The sequence below is a fragment of the Pan troglodytes genome, chromosome 3 (genome assembly GCF_028858775.2).
Source record: "Pan troglodytes isolate AG18354 chromosome 3, NHGRI_mPanTro3-v2.0_pri, whole genome shotgun sequence".
Taxonomy (NCBI): Eukaryota; Metazoa; Chordata; class Mammalia; order Primates; family Hominidae; genus Pan; species Pan troglodytes.
The window spans coordinates 190,079,096-190,098,572 of record NC_072401.2 but is presented as its reverse complement, the minus strand read 5'-3'; the positions used below and the strand labels follow the sequence as shown (position 1 = coordinate 190,098,572).

General features: G+C 39.5%; 1 long non-coding RNA gene across 2 annotated transcripts in view; it reads right to left on the bottom strand.

Moving 5' to 3' along the window:
• LOC100608367 (uncharacterized) overlaps positions 1–19,477 on the bottom strand; it is a 230,563-nt gene that overhangs the window by 199,266 nt on the left and 11,820 nt on the right. For both annotated transcript variants that reach the window (XR_008547717.2, XR_008547702.2), the window contains exon 3: positions 6,375–6,571. This is a non-coding gene — a long non-coding RNA (uncharacterized LOC100608367). The remainder of the gene's footprint in view (positions 1–6,374; positions 6,572–19,477) is intronic.

Genomic DNA, 19,477 nt, shown 5'->3' with positions numbered 1-19,477 from the left:
AGATAATGGGGGGATGTTAGATATTCACTTCCAGATAATGGGGGGATGTTAGCTATCACTTCCAGATAATGGGGGGATGTTAGCTATCACTTCCAGATAATGGGGGATGTTAGCTATCACTTCCAGATAATGGGGGGATGTTAGATATCACTCCAGATAATGGGGGGATGTTAGATAACACTTCCAGATAATGGGGAGATGTTAGATATTCACTTCCGGATAATGGGGGATGTCAGATAACACTTCCGGATAATGGGGATGTTAGATATCACTTCCGGATAATGGGGGATGTAGATAACACTTCCGGATAATGGGGGATGTTAGATATTCACTTCCGGATAATGGGGGATGTTAGATCTCACTTCCGGATAATGGGGGATGTTAGATATCACTTCCAGATAATGGGGGGATGTTAGATATCACTTCCAGATAATGGGGGGATGTTAGCTATCACTTCCAGATAATGGGGGGAAGTTAGATATTCACTTCCAGATAATGGGGGGATGTTAGATATCACTTCCAGATAATGGGGGAAGTTAGATATTCACTTCCAGATAATGGGTGGATGTTAGATATCACTTTCAGATAATGGTGGGGATTTTAGATATCACTTCCAGATAATGGAGGGATGTTAGATATCACTTTCAGAACACGACCCCTCCAGTGAGGCTGCATCTAACCCTCCCCTGCCCAGCATCTAGCCATGGCTCCCTCTGAACCTTCACCTACAGAATTCTCCTGAATGGAAAATTTCTTGACACCTATTATAAAGATTCCACATGTTGATTACATGTAGACAAGAACATTCCCATAAATCACATCTCCATTTTTAAGTGACCTAGCAGCATTCTCTCTCTTTCTCTTATGTCCATAATATTTATTAAAGATAGCAACCATAGGCCGGGTGGGGTGGCTCACGCCTGTAATCCCAGCACTTTGGGAGGCCAAGGTGGGCAGATCACGAGGTCAGGAGATCGAGACCATCTTGGCTAACATGGTGAAACCCCATCTCTACTAAAAATATAAAAAATTAGCCAGGCGTGCTGGCGGGCACCTGTAGTCCCAGCTACTTGGGAGGATGAGGCAGGAGAATGGCGTGAACCCAGGAGGCGGAGCTTGCAGTGAGCCGAGATCGCGCCATTGCACTCTAACCTGGGCAACAGAGCGAGACTCTGTCTCAAAAAAAAAAAAAAAAAGATGGCAACCATATTCCTCTGTAACATCACATAATCATTTTGGTTGCTGTTGTGGTTTAAAATCCACTTTTATAACACTCCTTTAAACTAATATATAAATATTACCAATATATAAATATATAATATAAATAATATGATATAATATAACAATATCAAAGAGAGAGAGAGACATCCCTCTGTATCCATGTGGAATTGGTTCCAGGACCTCCTGCTAATATCAAAATCCGTGGATGCTCAAGACCCTGATATAAAATGGCATAGTATTTGCATATAACCTATGCACATCCCCTTGTATATTTTAAATCATCCTTAGATTACTTATAATACCTAATACAATGTGAATGCTACGTAAATAGTTCTTATACTGCGTTGTTTAGGGAATACTGACCAAAAAGGTCTATAGATATTCAGTAAGGATGGATTCTTTTTTTACAAACTGACATTATTAGCAAAGAAAATAAACTTTTTACACCAAAAAAGAGTATTTTTCACCACACAAACAAAAGGTGGTATATATATGTGTGTGTATATATGGTGTGTGTGTGTATATATACACACACACACCATATATATACCAAATATATGCACCATAGATATACCAAATACATATATACACACACTATATATATGCACCATATATATTTATATTTTTATTTTTATATATATACATATATATGGTGAGGATACACAAATCCTTCCATATAAGGCTAGTCAGTAAATCTCAACAATTAAAAAGGTCATTTTCAATGGCCGATTAATCACAGAACAATTTAAAAACTATATAAAATTAAACCTACACACATATTAGAAATACAGTCCAATTCACTTATATACCCAACACACTTTAAAGTGGACAGAGAAAAATGTTATTTATTGGCTTTAAAAAATATGTATTAAACTCATGTACTGTTGTTTAAAGAGTACCCACAAAATTCTCACCTCAATGTTTCTTTGTAAAAGAAGTGGAAATCTATAATCCAAAGACCCTTTTCAAAAATGAGCTACTGATAAACGCAATGGATTTATAACTTCTGTAACATTTCATTCATGTTGTGAATTTTCTTGAGCATTATATTACAATTAACTTGCAGATGCAATTTTTAAAAAATATTTTTATCCTTGGTTGGTTGAATCCATGGATGCAGAACCCGTGGATATGGAGGGCCGACTGTATTTTTTTCACTACAGAATATGAACCTGTTAAATTTAATCGCTATTTGAGGCAGATAGATACCTTCACACCTTCAAATCACACTGTGCAGGTGGCCACCTGACTTACCTATATGCTCAAGCACTACACAGAAAGTGCTTCTACTGAGAAGGCAACATAATGAATTCTAATGTGAAAATGCACAGCCACTTAATTATAATAGTCATATTTATATTCGCCATATACCCTAAGAAAACTGACACAATAGAAATATAAACTGACATATTCCAGGGCCCCACACACGCTGGTCTTTGTATATTGTCAGTTTCACGGAAACAGCAGAAATGGATGAATAATGTAAAACTTTGCCGTATTTTTTAAGAGCATGACGTAGAAGGATCGCGTAGTGCTTGTGTCTCTCGTGTCCAGTTAGGAAAACAAAACCAATTCTAAGCATTTCAAACACATTGGATTTGAACATTGGTTTTAAACGTCACAAAAAGCCAGGCAGGAACAAGAAGGGGATGAGGCTCCCCAGAGACTGGTACCTGAGGAACTGCTGTTCGTAACTGCTGTTCGTAACTGCAGGATGCCACAACCACCCCATGAGCCAAAAACAACCCCAAAGAGCAATGGTGTAGCCCCAAGTCCACGCGGCTGTGGGCTGAGGAGGCTGGAGTCCTACTTTAGCCACTGCCGGGTGCAGTGAGCACTGCCGCTGCCACTGCGCAGGAAGCCAGGAGCTCACACTCCTGATACAGCAAGAGCCAGGGCCCAGGAGTACTGGTGCTTACAAAGCTGTCAGAGCAGCCGCTGCTGCTGCTGCCATTGGATCTGTGCCACCTTAGAGGGAACCCGGGCTTGCATCCACTTGTCACTGTGGTTACTGCTGCCAAGGGCACCACCAGGAAAAACAATGACTAAAAATATGGATTTGCCCTTTCTCCCACCTTCCCATTTCTTGCCAGTGCCTCCCATTATCAAAATCTTATTAAATATCAGTCAGAAGGGAGTGTGGAAAATGTAGCTTGCAGATATCCAGTCCCCTGTGATACAGAACAGAGTACAGAATGGGGGTGCGCACCGACAGACAAATCACTGACCTGGCCCTGTGGGTGTGGAGCTCTGTAAGTAGACAGCTCTGTAAGAAGCCTGCCTGGACACAGGTCCCTCTCCCCAGATTCCAACTCATCTCACTACCAGATGCTTTCTCTATTTCTGTGCTCCTTACTCTTCCCTCTCTCTCCTCTCTCTCTCTTTTTGCTACCATTCTCTATCCCTGAATCCACCTAGATTTCCACTCTTTTTTTTTTTTTGAGACAGAGTCACTCTGTCGCCCAGGCTGGAGTGCAGTGGCACTATCTCGGCTCATTGCAAGCTCTGCCTCCCGGGTTCAAGCAATTCTCCTGCCTCAGCCTCCCGAGTGTAACTGGGATTACAGGTGCCCACCACCACTCCCGGCTAATTTTTTGTGTTTTCAGTAGAGATGGTGTTTCACCGTGTTAGCCAGGATGGTCTCAATCTCCTGACCTTATGATCCGGCCGCCTCAGCCTCCCAAAGTGCTGGGATTACAGGTGTGAGCCACCACGCCAGGCTGGATTTCCACTCTTGTTCAGGAACTATGTCAACCACTCTAAGACACCTGGAGGGCCCAATGGCCACTTGCCACATTTTCTCTTACTCCGTTGTCAGGAAAATATGTGGATGCTCATAGAAACCGTAGTTTTTTTACTTTATCCGGTTGGTTCCCTCACAAGAAATCCACCTTATTATAGTAAGAAAACTGGAATTGGAGATCAAAGACTGGCTCTAGTATCATATCCACTGATCATGTGTAATATTAACTTGGGAAAATCTTTTCACATTTTGAGCATCAGTTTCTTTATGTGTAAGATCAAGGAGTTGACTGTGAGATCTATATTTTTTTCCCACTCAGTGTTATGAGGGTTTGTAAAATTCAGTTGTTTAAAATACCTGATTACTGTCTCATTAATTTTAAAAACTTTTCACAACTAAGTCTATAACAAGGTATTGCTCCTCACACTTGAGGGCATTAGCTGCGGGGGTCTGCCCATAGACCCTGACCCAAACGACAGGTGAATAAAACGTACACTGACACAGATATTCTGCTTTGCCAGTCCTGCTGAGTGTCCGACCGCCTGCACACCAAGAGTGGTTTGTCACTGTGGCTGGCCCTGAGCAGCTGGCACTCCAGGCATTTATTTGGTATACAATTAACAACAGAAGCTCTGAGTCAACACACTTGTGGATAATTAACATTGTTAAGAGAGTAGTTCTAGGAATGAGTAAAGCTCAGGTACCGAGGTCTAAGGTAAATACCATTAGGGGGCAAGATCCCTAGTCAGCCTCCCCACAAAAGGGCCATCTGGCTCAAAGGTTAGTTAATGGAGGTAGGGTAAACAGACTTAAGTGGGGAAGCCTCTGTTGTCCCTAGTATTTACCCTAAGACCTAATGCTCTAAGGTAAGAACCGGCTGCCTCAGCCTGTTCAATTATTACAAGCTATGTAACCTTTCAGCCTTCCAAAAGGTTTGTGACTATTCCCTATAACTTTCCCTAGTATTTCCCTTTAATATTTCTGCCACCATCTGAGTGAATCCCAACACTACAACATATAAGAAGAAAAAAAAACAGAGACCGAGACCAAGAATAAAAGCTATAAACCCATCATATGATCAAATACATGCTTAGAGTCCAAACCATGGTGCAAAATATCCCGCGTTTCCTCATGTTCTCTCTCGCTCCACTGAAAGTCTACTGTTACGGCCACAGAGGACCCGTCTCTCTGGGCTCCCACGTTCTTTCCTCCCTACCTTACAGTTCCTAAGTCTCTTTGGCCTTGTACCCTTACCATAAGATTTCACGTTTTTCTTTTTCTGCCCATCTCAGCAGGCTTGTCCTTCAGTTTTGCCTGGGCTTCCCCTAGGAAGGCCTAGTGAATGGTCTCAGGTGATTGTGTCCAGAGGATAAGGGGAATATGACAGCCACCTGCCCTTTCTTTTAGGGCTTATAGGAACACATCTACCAAGCAAGGGACTTCTTGCCAATGTGGAACATACCTTATAGCACAACCTCAGGGCATTATTATTTCTCTGGCTCTTTCCTCATCTTTTCAAAAACTTTATGTATTAGCTTACATTTCTATGACTCATGATGCAAAAGAACAGGTCATGTTAGAAGAGGAAAAGGGTGAGAAGAAATTCTGACCTACCTCAGTACACAGGGTGAATAGGATTAACTACATCATAAACTGTAAAAGTAAGAACAACAGATGTCGAAAGTTTTCTTTCTAAATGCATAGCACAAGTAAGCGGGGGGGAGAACAAATTTGTTTCCTTAACTCTTTGGCCTGGAAGCCGTACATTTCAGCACACATGGTTATGTCATTTTTTTCTCTTGATGGTAAATGAATGCTTCAATAAAATATATAACTCAAGGGAGTTGAGAAAAGGCAATTAAGACTGTTAGAAAAGGACATTAATATTTACTGGTAACACTGAAATCAGAATTATATATTAAAATGAAGTTTCTAAACTAATTTCCATATTTGACTAGAACAAAAACAGCTTCTTTGCAAGACAATACCACAGATTTCCAGAGCTCGTCCAGGATTCGTAACAGCTGCATGTTTTGTTGTTTAGAATCAGTATTTTGGTCACTGCGTAAATCAATACTTTTAAAAATTGTTTCTATTAAGCAACATAATAAAACAAATGCTCATTTTTTTTGCATATCCAAAGGCCTTGAGGAATTTTAAGCAAAAATAGAAGGAAGGAAAATTATAATAAACAATGGCAATATGTTCATTTCACATATTTTGAGGTCCACCTGTTTAAATGTTTCCAAAGCCATTAAACACATCTGTTATTTTTTTCCCTTAGATAAACAAATTATATGAAAAAGTAAATATACGGTTTCTAAAGCCAGTTCAGATGGGATTTTTGGGCACTTTACCTCCCTGTGTGCTTCATTTTCATCCTCTATAAGAATAGGTTTCTCTTATTTACCTCTCTGAGTCCTGTGAAGTGTTCTTGGTCCATGTAATGCAAGGACAAGGCACAGAGCCATCCCTCAGTTGATAATGGGCGTGATCATTAGAGCGGGAGCAGCAGGTGGGGGTGGTTCTCCATGCGGGCATTCATGCAGATTTCCTCTTTTCATATCTTCAGTCTTGTGGAGTCTCAACAGGCTGCAGCTTCTCTCACTAGAATATTCAAAAGAGCATTTAAAATTAGGAGATGGTCTCTAACGTGCCTTGTAGCTCTAATATTCTGGGAATCTTTGAGGCTGTATCCTATACATTGTTATTTTTGTTTTATTTCTATATAACTATTACCTGCCTTCTACCTGTAAAGATATTCCACAATCAGGAACACATCGCTTTTTTAGGTATAAAGCAAGACTCCTGAATGGCATTCTTGCATTAGCATTTATAAGCGTCACCTTGATACTAATCGCGTTAAACTTCTGTGGGGAACGTTCTATTTAATATCACTGTATCATCTACGTGGGACTCTGTTCTATGGGCAGCTTCTCTTCTGAAGAAGACATTGCAGAGCAGTTCTCATTATTTCACTTTGTCCCTCCCCTCAAGAAAGAAGACCTGGCCCGGCATGGTGGCTCACGCCTATAATCCTAGCATTTTGGGAGGCCACGGCAGGTGGATTTCTTGAGGCCAGGAGTTCAAAACCAGCCTGGCCAACATGATGAAACCCCACTCTGCTAAAAATACAAAAGAAATTAGCCGGGCATGGCGGCGGGCACCTGTAATCCCAGCTACTTAGGAGGCCGAGGCAGGAGAATCACTGGAACCCAGGAGGCGGAAGTTGCAGTGAGCCGAGATGGCGCCACTGCACTCCAGCCTGGGCAACAGAGGGAGACTATGTCTCAAAAAAAAAAAAAAAAAAAAAAAAAAGACCTACTCTAACCAGCATTAGTGAGAAATGGGTATTTTACTGAATATATCTTAAAGAAACATGAATGACAGTGAGTGATAGAAGGGTACAACACTAATAACACAGCAATTCACCTCCCTTCAAAAATAAAACTACCCATTAGATATTATATCGGTCTGGACCCTCTGAGAAGCTGATATCAGCACAGGATTAAACATGCAAGGATGTTATTAAGAAAACTACTGTAAAAGGAAACGGTGAAGGAGCCAGAGGGGTCTGCGAGAAAACATCTTAGGCTGCTTTCCAGTCTATGGAAGGTTCAGCAAAGCTACTGGAAGTCCATGAGTCAACCTCAGCCATCAGAGGAGCTCATGGCTCCCAGGACAGGCATCCCTGCTTCCAATTCAGTCATTGGCTGGAGAGCAGCCCATGGGAATGTGGTTATAGCACAAGTGCACGATGGATTTCAGCTCAGTGGCCAGGCTCTTGGTCAGTAACTCCTGTCAGTGGAGATCTGCAGGGTGTAGTCTCTTGGCCAAATCTCTCTTCCCAAACTCTGTTCTGGTATCCACCGCAAATTCCACCCACTGTCCCACTGAACTGCCCTTTAGTCTAGTATTTCAAACATCACACACTCAAGAATTCTCCCTTCAGAGCTTTTCTGTTTTCTTTTCTTTCTTTCTTTTTTTTTTTTTTTCTTTTTTTGATAGAGTCTCACTCTGTCACCCAGGCTGGAGTGCAGTGGCACCATCTCAGCTCACGGCAACTTCTGCCTCCCGGGTTCAAGTGATTCTCCTGCCTCAGCCTCCCGAGTAGCTGGGATTGCAGGTGCCCGCCACCACGCCCAGCTAATTTTTGTATTTTTAGTAGAGATGGGGTTTCACCATGTTGGTCAGTCTGGTCTCGAACTCCTGACCTCACTATCTGCCCGCCTCCACCTCCCAAAGTGCTGGGATTACATGCATGAGCCACTGCGCCCAGACCCCTTCAGAGCTTTTCTATACCTGTTCCTTTCTCTTGTCTCTTCTACAGGCTTATCCAAAGTTGCATCATCCATCATTATTCTCGGGCATATTAAAGCCGTGACTTTGCTTGCCCTCAGGAAATTAAACATCTGTCAGTCACCAGAAGTCACAATCCACAGAAGACAGTGAGTAGGAGGATGCCACAGAACCCATCGTGTTTCCTGCCGTATCAAAGCAGGGCTGTGCTGTCATCAACCTGCGATGTGCCATTTATTATGCAGCACCCCATCATCTGGCTTCTGTCTCAACCAACATACTGAAACTGCTTCATAAAGTCATCAGTGTATTTTTAATTGCCAAGTTGATTGGACATTTCACAGCCATTATTCCTGACATTTATAAGCATTTGACATGACTGATCATTCATTTCTTGAAATTCTGTTTTTCCCAGACGGCCGTGATAAACACTCTGAACATTGTTCTTGCGCTTTCACGGCTATCCCATTTCTTTTTTTTCTAATGCCTTTTGTTCCTCCCCATTCCTTGAGTATGGGTGTTCCCCAGACCTGTTGCTTCAGTCGTGTGGTCTAAATACATACTTTCCCTAGGAACTGTATTCCCTAATGTAGAAGAATAATGTTCCTTTACTTACATATGTTGTATTGATCAAGCTTTTAGTATGACAACATGTACTATATTAAGTTCTGAGGATAATATCACAGGGAAAAATCTCTGGCTTTAAGGAATATACTGTCCAATGGGAGAAACATAAAAGCAAGCAAGCAATTACAAGGCAATGAACTACTGTGATGATGGGGATGTACAGGGTTCAGGGCACACACAGGATAGCTAACTTACACTTGGGAAATTAGAGAAGATTCTCATAGGGAAAAAATCACCAATGTGTCATCATAATAATAACAGAAGCAGTAGGGCATTCCAAGCCAAGACAGCACCATGCTTGAGGAGCTGTAATTCAGCTACATAGTTCAGTAGATCAGCTATTGAATCAAGGACAATAGGAGAGGTTGGGTCACACAGATGCTGAACAATCAAGCTACTGGGATGAAGGACATTGTGTGCACCACTGCAGCCTTTGGTTCTCACGCTGACAGCCGTGAGGATTCACAGACAGACTTCAAAGAAGAGCATGACTTAATGTTTCAGAAGGTTTTTGGAAGCTCACTCCATACAAAAGAAGGATTAGAAGTAGGATATACAGTTAGCAATCAGCACCCATGGGCTCTGCATCCATGGGTTCAACCACGTGCAGATTGAAAAGGCAGTTAGGCCTGTGATCATTGCATCTCTACTGAAAAATGTACAGACTTGATGTTATTCCCCAAACAATACAGTAAAACAACTGTTTCCATAGCATTTACACCACGTTAGGTATTATAGGCAGTCTAGAGATGGTTTAAGTACACGGAGTATGTGTGTCGGTGACATGCAAACAAGACACTGTTTTGTATAAGGGACTTGAGCATCTGTGGATTTTGGTAAAAAAATTCATGGGGTTCCTGGAAGCAATCCCTAGCAGATACCAAGGGATGACTGAATTTGAGGTAAGAACAATATCTAAGAACTCTCCAGCTCAGTTTGATAAAATATTACTTAAGCCTACTATGTACCAAGCACTTTAAAGTGCTGAGTGTTAAAGGCTTGCTTAAGAGTAATGTGTATAGTAAAATCCCATTAAATCAAAGCCAAACATCAAATAAAAACAAAAAAGAACTCTAATGTTCTTTTAAGTATGTATGTAACCTATGTTTATACATGTAGTATTATTCTGGAGTAAACTACTGTAACTGGGCTGGGTGCGGTGGCTCGGGCCCGTAATCCCGGCACATTGGGAGGCCAGGGTGGGTGGATCACGAGGTCAAGAGATCGAGACCATCCTGGCCAACATGGTGAAACCTGGTCTCTACTAAAAACACAAAAATTATCTGTGTGTGGTGGTGCACGCCTGTAGTCCCCACTACTCGGGAGGCTGAGGCAGGAGAATCGCTTGAACCTGGGAGGTGAAGGTTGCAGTGAGCTGAGATCGTGCTGTTGCACTCCAGCCTGGGTGACAGAGACTCCATCTCAAAAAAAAGAACTGCTGTAACTCAGTTACCCAAACCAAAAATGCTTCACTCTTTAGTTTCCTCTACCTCGTATCCAGTTATCCCATCTGTTCCAATTCTAAAGGAGCCCTTGTATACTCTTATTTTTCTATCTGCATTGCCACCGTCCCAATCTACACCACCACCACCTCTTGCCTAACCTCTGCCATTAGTGTCTTAACTTGCTCTTGGGTTTCTATGCTTCTTCCCCTATGATCTCTTCTCCACCTGGCAGACAGAATAATCTTCATGTGAGTGAGTCCAACTGTATCATTCCGCACCTGAAATCCTCCAATGACTTCTCACTGCATTTAAGATGAAGTGAAACTCTGTCCCACGCCCTATAAGGCCTCATGTAATCTGACCCCGCACACTTCTTTACTCTCTTCTTATGCTGTTCTGCTCCACCCACTTCCCCAACTATATTCACTCAATGATTCAGCAGTTTTTAGAATAGGCTGTGATATTCTCACATATTTCTATCTATAAGATACATACTTTTCACCGCCTCCACCGTTACCACCCTGATCCATAACACCACCATTTCGTGACTGGCTACTCAATTTCTTATCTGGGCTTCCTGCTTCTGTTTTTCCGTACAGCAGCCAAAGTAACTCTGTCAAAATATAAATCAAATTATGTTGCTCTCCTGCTAAAATCCTTCAATAGCATCTCATCACATTTAAAATAAAATTCAATACCCTGACACTAATTAACCAAACCTCACATACCTAACAGGCTCCTCCCTAGCCTCCGCTTCCTCCTGTGGCCCCCATTCCACCTCGCCGCAGCCACCTGGACTCCCCACTGTTCTTCCAACATAGCAATGCACCTAAGATCCCCACTGCTCCCCTGCCAGGAGCACTCTGTCCCGAGACATCTTCAGGGCTCTTGCCTTCATGTCAATTTTCTAGTCAAATAGCATCTCCTTAAAAAGACCTTCCCTGGCCACCCCCACATCCTTACACTTCCCCTAGTCACTTCCTTTTTTTAAAAAAAAGACCTTTATTGAGGCTGGGCGTGGTGGCTCTAGCCTGTAATCTCAGCACTTTGGGAGGCTGTGGCGGGCAGATTACTTGAGGACAGGAGATCAAGACCAGCTTGGCCAACATGGTAAAATCCCATCTCTACTAAAAATACAAAAATTAGCCAAGCGCAGTGACGCACACCTGTAGTCCCAGCTACTTGGGAGGCGGAGGCAGGAGAAGTGCTTGAACCCGGGAGGCAGAGGTTGCAGTGAGCCGAGATCGTGCCACTGCACTCCAGCCTGGGCAACAGAGCAAGACGCTGTCTCAAAAAGAAATAAAATAAAATAAAATAAAAAGACCTTTATTGAGATATAATTTACATATCATAAAATTCATCTAATTTTCATGTATGATTCAATGATTTTAGTAAACTTGCTTAGTCTGCAACCATCACCATAATCCAGTTTTAGAACATTTCCATCTTTCCAGTAAGTTCCCTCAGGCCAGTCAGCAGTGAATCCCCATTCCCTCTCTCAGCCCTGGGTAAATGAAACTGACCCAGTGGTCTCATAGATATTTTTTGATAAATATAGAATTGACCCTTCTAATCTTAAAGCTTGAAACTTATATTTGTTTAAGCTGAGTTCCTCCCTCAGAAAATGACCATCAGGTCTCTCAAAAAAAAAGGATCAAACAACTGAAACTCACAGATCATCACGTCCGGGCAATGAGATGCCAGACCCCTCATTAACCATGATGGCTTCCTTGCGTCTCCCTAGTTCCTGTTTTCTTACACACAGTTGCATTTTTTTCCCTGTTATATAAACTCCTGGTTTTAGTGGGTCAGGGAGATGGATTAGAGAGTGAGTTTCCATCTCCTCAGCTGCAGCACCTGATTAAAGATTCTTCCTTGGCAATACTCGCCATCTCAATCATTGGCTTTCTGTGCAGGGAGTAGCAGGACCTTGACTGAACCCCTGGTGTTTCAGTAACATAAACACTAATCTACCTTCTTTTTCCATAGATTTGCCTTTTCTAAACATGCCGTATAAACAGAATGGTTAAAATATGTGGTCTTTGGAACCTGTCTTCTTGGTATATTATACTTAATGCGTTCAACTAATTCTATTGAACTTTCACTCTATGCCATATATATAGTAATATATATATATATAAAAAAGATTACATATATATAATCCCATGCTCTAGTGAGGAGAATAGAGTCAGCAAATCATCATACAAACAATGCCAAATTTCATGGAAGTTTCATGATGCTCTGGGAGCATGGCTGGGAGTGGAGAAGGCTTGCCTGTGGAGCAGTATTTGACTGTGACTGAAGAATAGCAGTTAGCTAGGCAAAGGGCAAGTGTTTCAGACAGAGGGGTCAGGACATGCCTAATAACAGAAGGGAGTGTGTTTAACACGACTGCTGGAGAAAGCACTTGGCTGGAGCTCTGAGAGGGAAAGAAGGACGGTGGAGACAAGGCTTTCCCATCACTTTCTATCCCTGTATGTATGTTATTTCACTATTCTCTCAAAAGTTATCACTAGCTGACATTGCAGTGTGTATATACTGTTTGCATCCTTCATTACAACATAAACTCCTTGAGGGTATAAACTTTTATTTGTTTTATTACTATTATTCCAATATTTAGAAGCATAATAAGCATTCAATAAATACTTGTTGAATGAAAAAATTGAATAAGAGATTGGGGAGCCCTAATAATTAACATATTAAGAAGGCAGACATTTGTTAATTAGAATAAATTAAATAACTTCTGAGAGCCGTCTGACACAACATCTTAATACAGCTAAGCTATGTTCAGATGAGAGGAATTCAGTGAAATAATGAATTTGGGGGTAAATACTAGCAGATTTACTTTTTAACTAATAATAGACTGGAAATATTTAAAGTATAATGAACTACTTAACATTGTTATATGTTAATAACTTCTTTAAATTGATCAATGATTTTTGTTAGTGATATCTTTTGAATACTATACTTATTTCATTCTTTTTTGACCTCATAGATTTCATAAATGCAATCAGCTGAATGTAACTTAATAAAGATGTGGCTTCCAACATTTAAATGTTGTCAGGAAGAAAAACAATGACTTTCTCAGTTATTTTCATAAAACAAGATGACTTTCTGTGGAGTAATTCTCATAAGAGAATAAGTACAGGGTGAATAAAATATGCTAGAAACATGTATCTATTTCAAAAGTATATTTAAATAGGATTTTTTAAATAATAGACCACATTTTAGGTCCATGGATTTCAATACACTTTTTCTTTAGAAAAAAATCAAATTTTTATGACTTCATTTAGTTTTAATAAAAATATTTTATTTAATAAAATTATATTGTATAAGGTCATTCATACTATATTGATGATTGCTCCAATTATGAAGCCTAGCCAAATTTAGACAGGTTTCAAATAAATCAGTGCTTTTAAAAAAGTAAGCCCCAATTGTACATTGTGTTATAAACTGAAAGTCTTATGTTATGAAACAAAGATGTTACTTCCCAAAAACAATGTAATTATCATTTCAAGGTGGCAAGTCAATCTAGAAATCAGATTCCATTGAGATGCTGTAAAAGTTCTGCTTATCACAAAATAAGTCAACAGATTCAAAATCGTCTCTAAACAACAAATCGATAAAAATGCCTAAAAATATCATTTAATTTATTCCAAAGTATTTCCTGAGGACGTTCTTTTCAGGAAAGTCTGCTTGCTTTAGGATTCCAAACAAACGAAGCCCAGAAGCTTCCCGGAAAGCCCTGAAGGTGCTCCTGGAAGAATGTGCTCTCCGCAGCTGTGTAAACAATGATGTTGACGCAGAATTGGAAATGCCCATTTTTGAAAGGGACCTGCAACCAACCATTTGAAACCAGCACGTTCCCTGATATTCCCACTAAATGTCTAGTCAGTAAATGTTAGTAAGAAAAATACTTTCCTCCAAAGGACAAGTTAGAGCTTTGTATAGTGTCAGTAGTTAAAAGTTTTTCTGTATAACCGCAAATCATATCGTCCCCAACTATCAAATCTATTTTTACCCCTTAGGGTCATTCAGGAAGAAAAATAAGCTCACCTTGGGGACGGACTAGTCACTGGAGGTAAAGAAGAGAATGGAATCTAGGGTGGCTCTTAGACTTACAGCTTGTATTTATATGAGACTGTGCATGGTAAATACGGTTTTATTTAAGTGGCATGTGTTATAGTTGTCAAATTTGTAGAAACATACAGATTGATGCATTATAATTATTCTGCCTTTAAACAAAGTGCTTAATACCACATTTAAATTGCAAATGTTGACTTCAATTGAATCTCCTGATGTTAATAAAATATTAGAAACTCTATCAAATATAATTCTTATGATTATGATAATACAGTTTTTCAGAGGCCAAATTTTCTTCAGTTCCAAGAATCCTACAGCACGTGTATGAGGAATATTTCTATCTTAATAGATACCTTTGTATCCAGCAGTAGAAAAGCATCCACATGCCACTTTGCAGTAAGTATAAAATAAAAATATAAAGATGCAAACACTTCACACAATGCAATGTCCTTGATTTTTTGTGAAGAAAACTATACATGTGTTTGTGGACTAGCTGTGTATATAATCAGGTCCTTAAATTAACAGAAAACAAAAGAACTGCGGTGCAAACAGGGAAAAGGGAAAACAGACAATGCAAGAAAAAGTTGAGGATGACAGACAGCAGGGAAGGCTGTCCAAAGTGACACAAAAGTGATAGCATGGCTCAGTGAGAATGCTGAGAACCATAGACTTTAAAAACAGAAAGCCTCTTCTGAAAGTATACAACTTGAGTATCTCTGAGAGTGTGTGGGTGAATGTGTTTGTGTGTCATGATAGTGAATGGGGAGAGTTCACACACAAAAATTTGAAATTAATTGTCCCTAAAGTATGTATTAGCCTGCTATTGCTGCCATAATAAATTAACACAACACCTATTTATTATCTCATAGGTTCCATGAGTTGGAAGTCTGAGTACAGCATGGCTTGACTGGGTTCTCTATATAGGGGCACACATGGTGCAAGTCAAGCTGTCAGCTGGCCTGGGCTCTTCTTTGGAGCCTCTGAGGGAGAACCTGCTTCCAGGCTCATTTAGATTGTTGACAGAATTCAGCTCCATGTTGCTACAGGAGTGAGTGTCCTCATGATTTTGCCAGCTATTGGCTCAGCTTTTGAAGCCACCCATATTCCATGGCTTTTGGCCCCCTTTATCTTAAATGCCAGTAATGACATCTCCAACCTTTTCAATTATAATCTCTGATTTTCTCTTCTACCTTCCTCTTCCGATGTTTAAAGAGCTCATGAGATTAGATCCAGCTCACCTGCATAATCTAGGTTAATCTCCCTATCTTAAAGTCAACTGAGGAGTAACATTAATTACATCTGCAAAGCCTCTTTGCCATGTAACATAACAGGATGTAACGCTAGGTGGCTGAGATCACGAGGACCAAAGTTCTGCCTACCACAGGGTAGCAATACAATATGTTAAAGATAAATCAGCATGTTGGTCAAAGGATGCAAAATGCCACCTAGACAGTAGGGACAGGTCTAAGAGATCTATTGTACCCCATGGTGATATACTTGAAAATTGCTGAAAGAGTAGGCTTTAAGCAGTCTCACCACAGACAAAAAAAAAAGTATGTGTTTAGCTAGATTTATCCATTTCACAATATATATGTATTTCAAAACCTCATGTTAGGCCAGGTGCACGGGTTCACATCTGTAATCCCAGGGCTTTTGGGAGGCCAAGGCAGGAGGATTGCTGAGCCCAGGAGTTTGAGACCAGCCTGGGAAATATAGGGAGACTTCTATAAGAGGGCTCTACAAATAAATAAATAAATAAATAAATAAATAAATAAATAAATAATCCAGGCACAGTGGTGCATGCCTGGATGGCCCCAGCTACTTGGAAGGTTGAGACAGGAGAATCACTTAAGCCCAGCAAGCAGAGGCTGCAGTGAGTGGAGATCATGCCACTGCACTCCAGCCTCATTGACAGAGCAAGACTCTGTCTCAAAATAAAAAAAAAAAAAGAAAAAGGAAAAACCACACACTGTGTTGAATGCCATAAATGATACAATTATTTGTCAATTGCAGTAAATAAAGCACATGTGTATTAAAAAAAGACAAATCAACAGTGCAACAGAAGTGACTAAGAAGGGACACAAACATAGAGGCAAGGTAGGACAGTGAATAAGAAAGGGAAAAAGCAAGACTGACCTGGACTCAAGTGCTGCCTGGGCCACTTATTATCCATGGGACTCTGAGCAAGTTATGCAACTTCTGTGAGACAATTTTCTCATGTATAAATACAGAATAATGAGAAGTATCTCACAGGACTATTGAACACCGAGCAATAAAAGCTCAAGAAATAATAAATATTATATCGCTAGGTATGCCTTCTGGTTGCCTGACTGCTCTTCACTGGAGGCACAAAGCTATCTTTTACACTTTTGCTTATAATATCCAGAGAACTGAAGCATACTTTTATTTGACTTGGATTATCTGGATAAATTGTCTTAGATAGCTATTTGGTTTGAAATGTATAGAAAGAATCATTTTCTTACTTGTGGTTTTATTGTTTCCTAGTCTCCTAAGATCATGGTATGGTAAAAGATCAAGTATAGATATGGGCAGCATGAAGTAGCAAATAAAAATTGACTTGGATAGATTTAGATTTCAGTTCTAGCATACAATTTTTTTCCTAGTATGTTTGAAAAACTGACTTATTTTCTGAGCCTCACACTTCATATCTTTAAGATGGAAATAACCAAGCCTCAGTGAGTGTAAAATCTGTTAATATATATAAAAGCATTTATAGTCTTAAAAGTGCTATAAAACACTGTTGTTATGATGTTGATAATGGTGGTGGAGATGGTACACCTTATCCATGTATCAATAGTTGGGACTAAAGAATACAATTTTTTTTCGGCAGCGGACGGAATTTTGCTCTTATTGCCCAGGCTGGAGTGCAATGGCTCGATTGTGGCTCACTGCAACCTCTGCCTCCTGGGTTCGAGTGATTCTCCTGCTTCAGCCTCCCGAGTAGCTGGGATTACAGGCATGTGCCACCACTCATTTTGTATTTTCAGTAGAGACAGGGTTTCTCCATGTTGGTCAGGCTGGTCTCTAACTCCCAATCTCAGGTGATCCTCCCTCCTCGGCCTCCCAAAGTGCTGGGATTACAGGCATGAGCCACCGCACCTGGCCCAGAATACAATATTTAAATTGAAAAATTCACTGGATTTAAGAGCATACTCAAAACTGTGAAAGGAAAGATCGACATACTTGAAAATATTGCAACAGAAACTATCCAAACTGAAGCAAGGTGAGAAAAAAAGACTAAAAATAAGATACAAAATCAGTGAACAGTAGAAAAACAGCCAGCAATCTAACATACATGCAAGTAGAGTCCGAGAGAAAGCAAGAGTAGGATGGGGAGGAAGGAGGTAGGAAAATACTTAAAAGAAAATAGCTAAACATTTTACTGGTTTAATGAAAGCTATACACTCACCAATCAGCTGACTAAAATCAGGACAAACCACAAAGAGAAGCACCACAAGCTATATAAAAATGAAACTACTGTAAACTAGTGGTGAAGAAAAAACTTTAAAACAACTGGAGAAAAAATACATACTACACACAGGGGAACAAAAATGAGAATGACTGAAGTTTATCAGAAATGAAGCAAAAACAAGGTGTTAGAATTTTACTTTAAAAATTTAAAAACTGTCAACCTAGAACTGTAAATTCAGCAAACAGCAAAACCATCATTCAAAAATAAGGATAAACTTTTTAGAAAAAAAAAGCTGGGGTAATTTGTCAACAGCAGACTTACACTACAATAAATGCAGAAATAAATTATTTATAATAAAAGAAAATAATATCAAATAGATACTTGGATTTAAAATATGCAAAAAAGATAGAACACAAGAATGCTACCTTGGGGGTAAATTCAATTTTTTTCCTCATTTAAAAAAATTATTTAGAATAAAATTAACAGTTTAAAGCAAGAAGAAAATGTAATGTGAAATTTATAAAATATGCAGAAATGAAATGCATGGTAATTCTCCAAAAAAGAGAAAAATGGACGCATACTGTTGTTAAGTTTCTTATATTATTTTCAAAATGGATAATATTATTTGAAGGTACATTGTGATAAATTAAAAATGGACAGGAGACAGAAAGTACACTGTTTCACGGTCTTATATGCAAAGTGGTAAAATATTATTTGAAAGTATATTGTGATGAGTTAAAGATTGTAAACCCAAAAACAACATGTATAAAATAAAATAAAGAGCTGTAGCTAATAAGGCCATAGTGTGCAAAAATTAAATAATATTCAATTAACATGGAAAAAGGTGGAAACCCAAAAGAAATAAGAAAAATATGGAACAAATAGAAAACGAATAGCAAGATGGTAGATTTAAACCCTACTATGCCCATAATTACATTAAAGGTAAATAGTCTAAATACTAAATTTTAAAACAAAGACTGTTTTTTCATAGACACAACAACATTCTATCTAAAAGAAATTCACTTTAAAAGTAGCAGGAAGAACAAAAATGTACTACATAAGTTCTAATAATAAGAAATCTACTGTGGGCATATTAAATCAGGAAAAAGAGGGATGCCAGGGTACAAAAAGCCATTTTATAATGGTGTTAATGCATCAAGAGGACACAAGAATCCTAAATGCAAGCATCACATAACAGCTTCAAAATATATGAAACGACATTTGATATAAATGAAAATAAAAATAGACAAATCCAAAATTAGAGCTAGAGAGGGAAGAGAAGGCAGAAAAAAAAAAAGTTTAAAAGAATTAATTTTTTTTATGCTTTCCAGCTTCCTTCTGGCATAAGTTTTCAAGATTTTGTAGTTCCATTGACGTACATGGTATCTCTTCTCAGAGCAGATCTTCAAGCCAAGAGCAACTTAGGCAGAGGTGATTCTGGTTACAAAGAGCTTTCAGGAGATTGGTGGGCTAGAATTTCTTAACTTTATCTCGGTTTGCCATACTAAATCTTAGGGTCCTTTTCCTTTACAATCAGTTGCTCAGCCATTGCCAAACTGAATCAATGGAATTATGCATTTAACAGGTACTGAAACTACACAATCAATGCAATTAGTTTTGATGTTT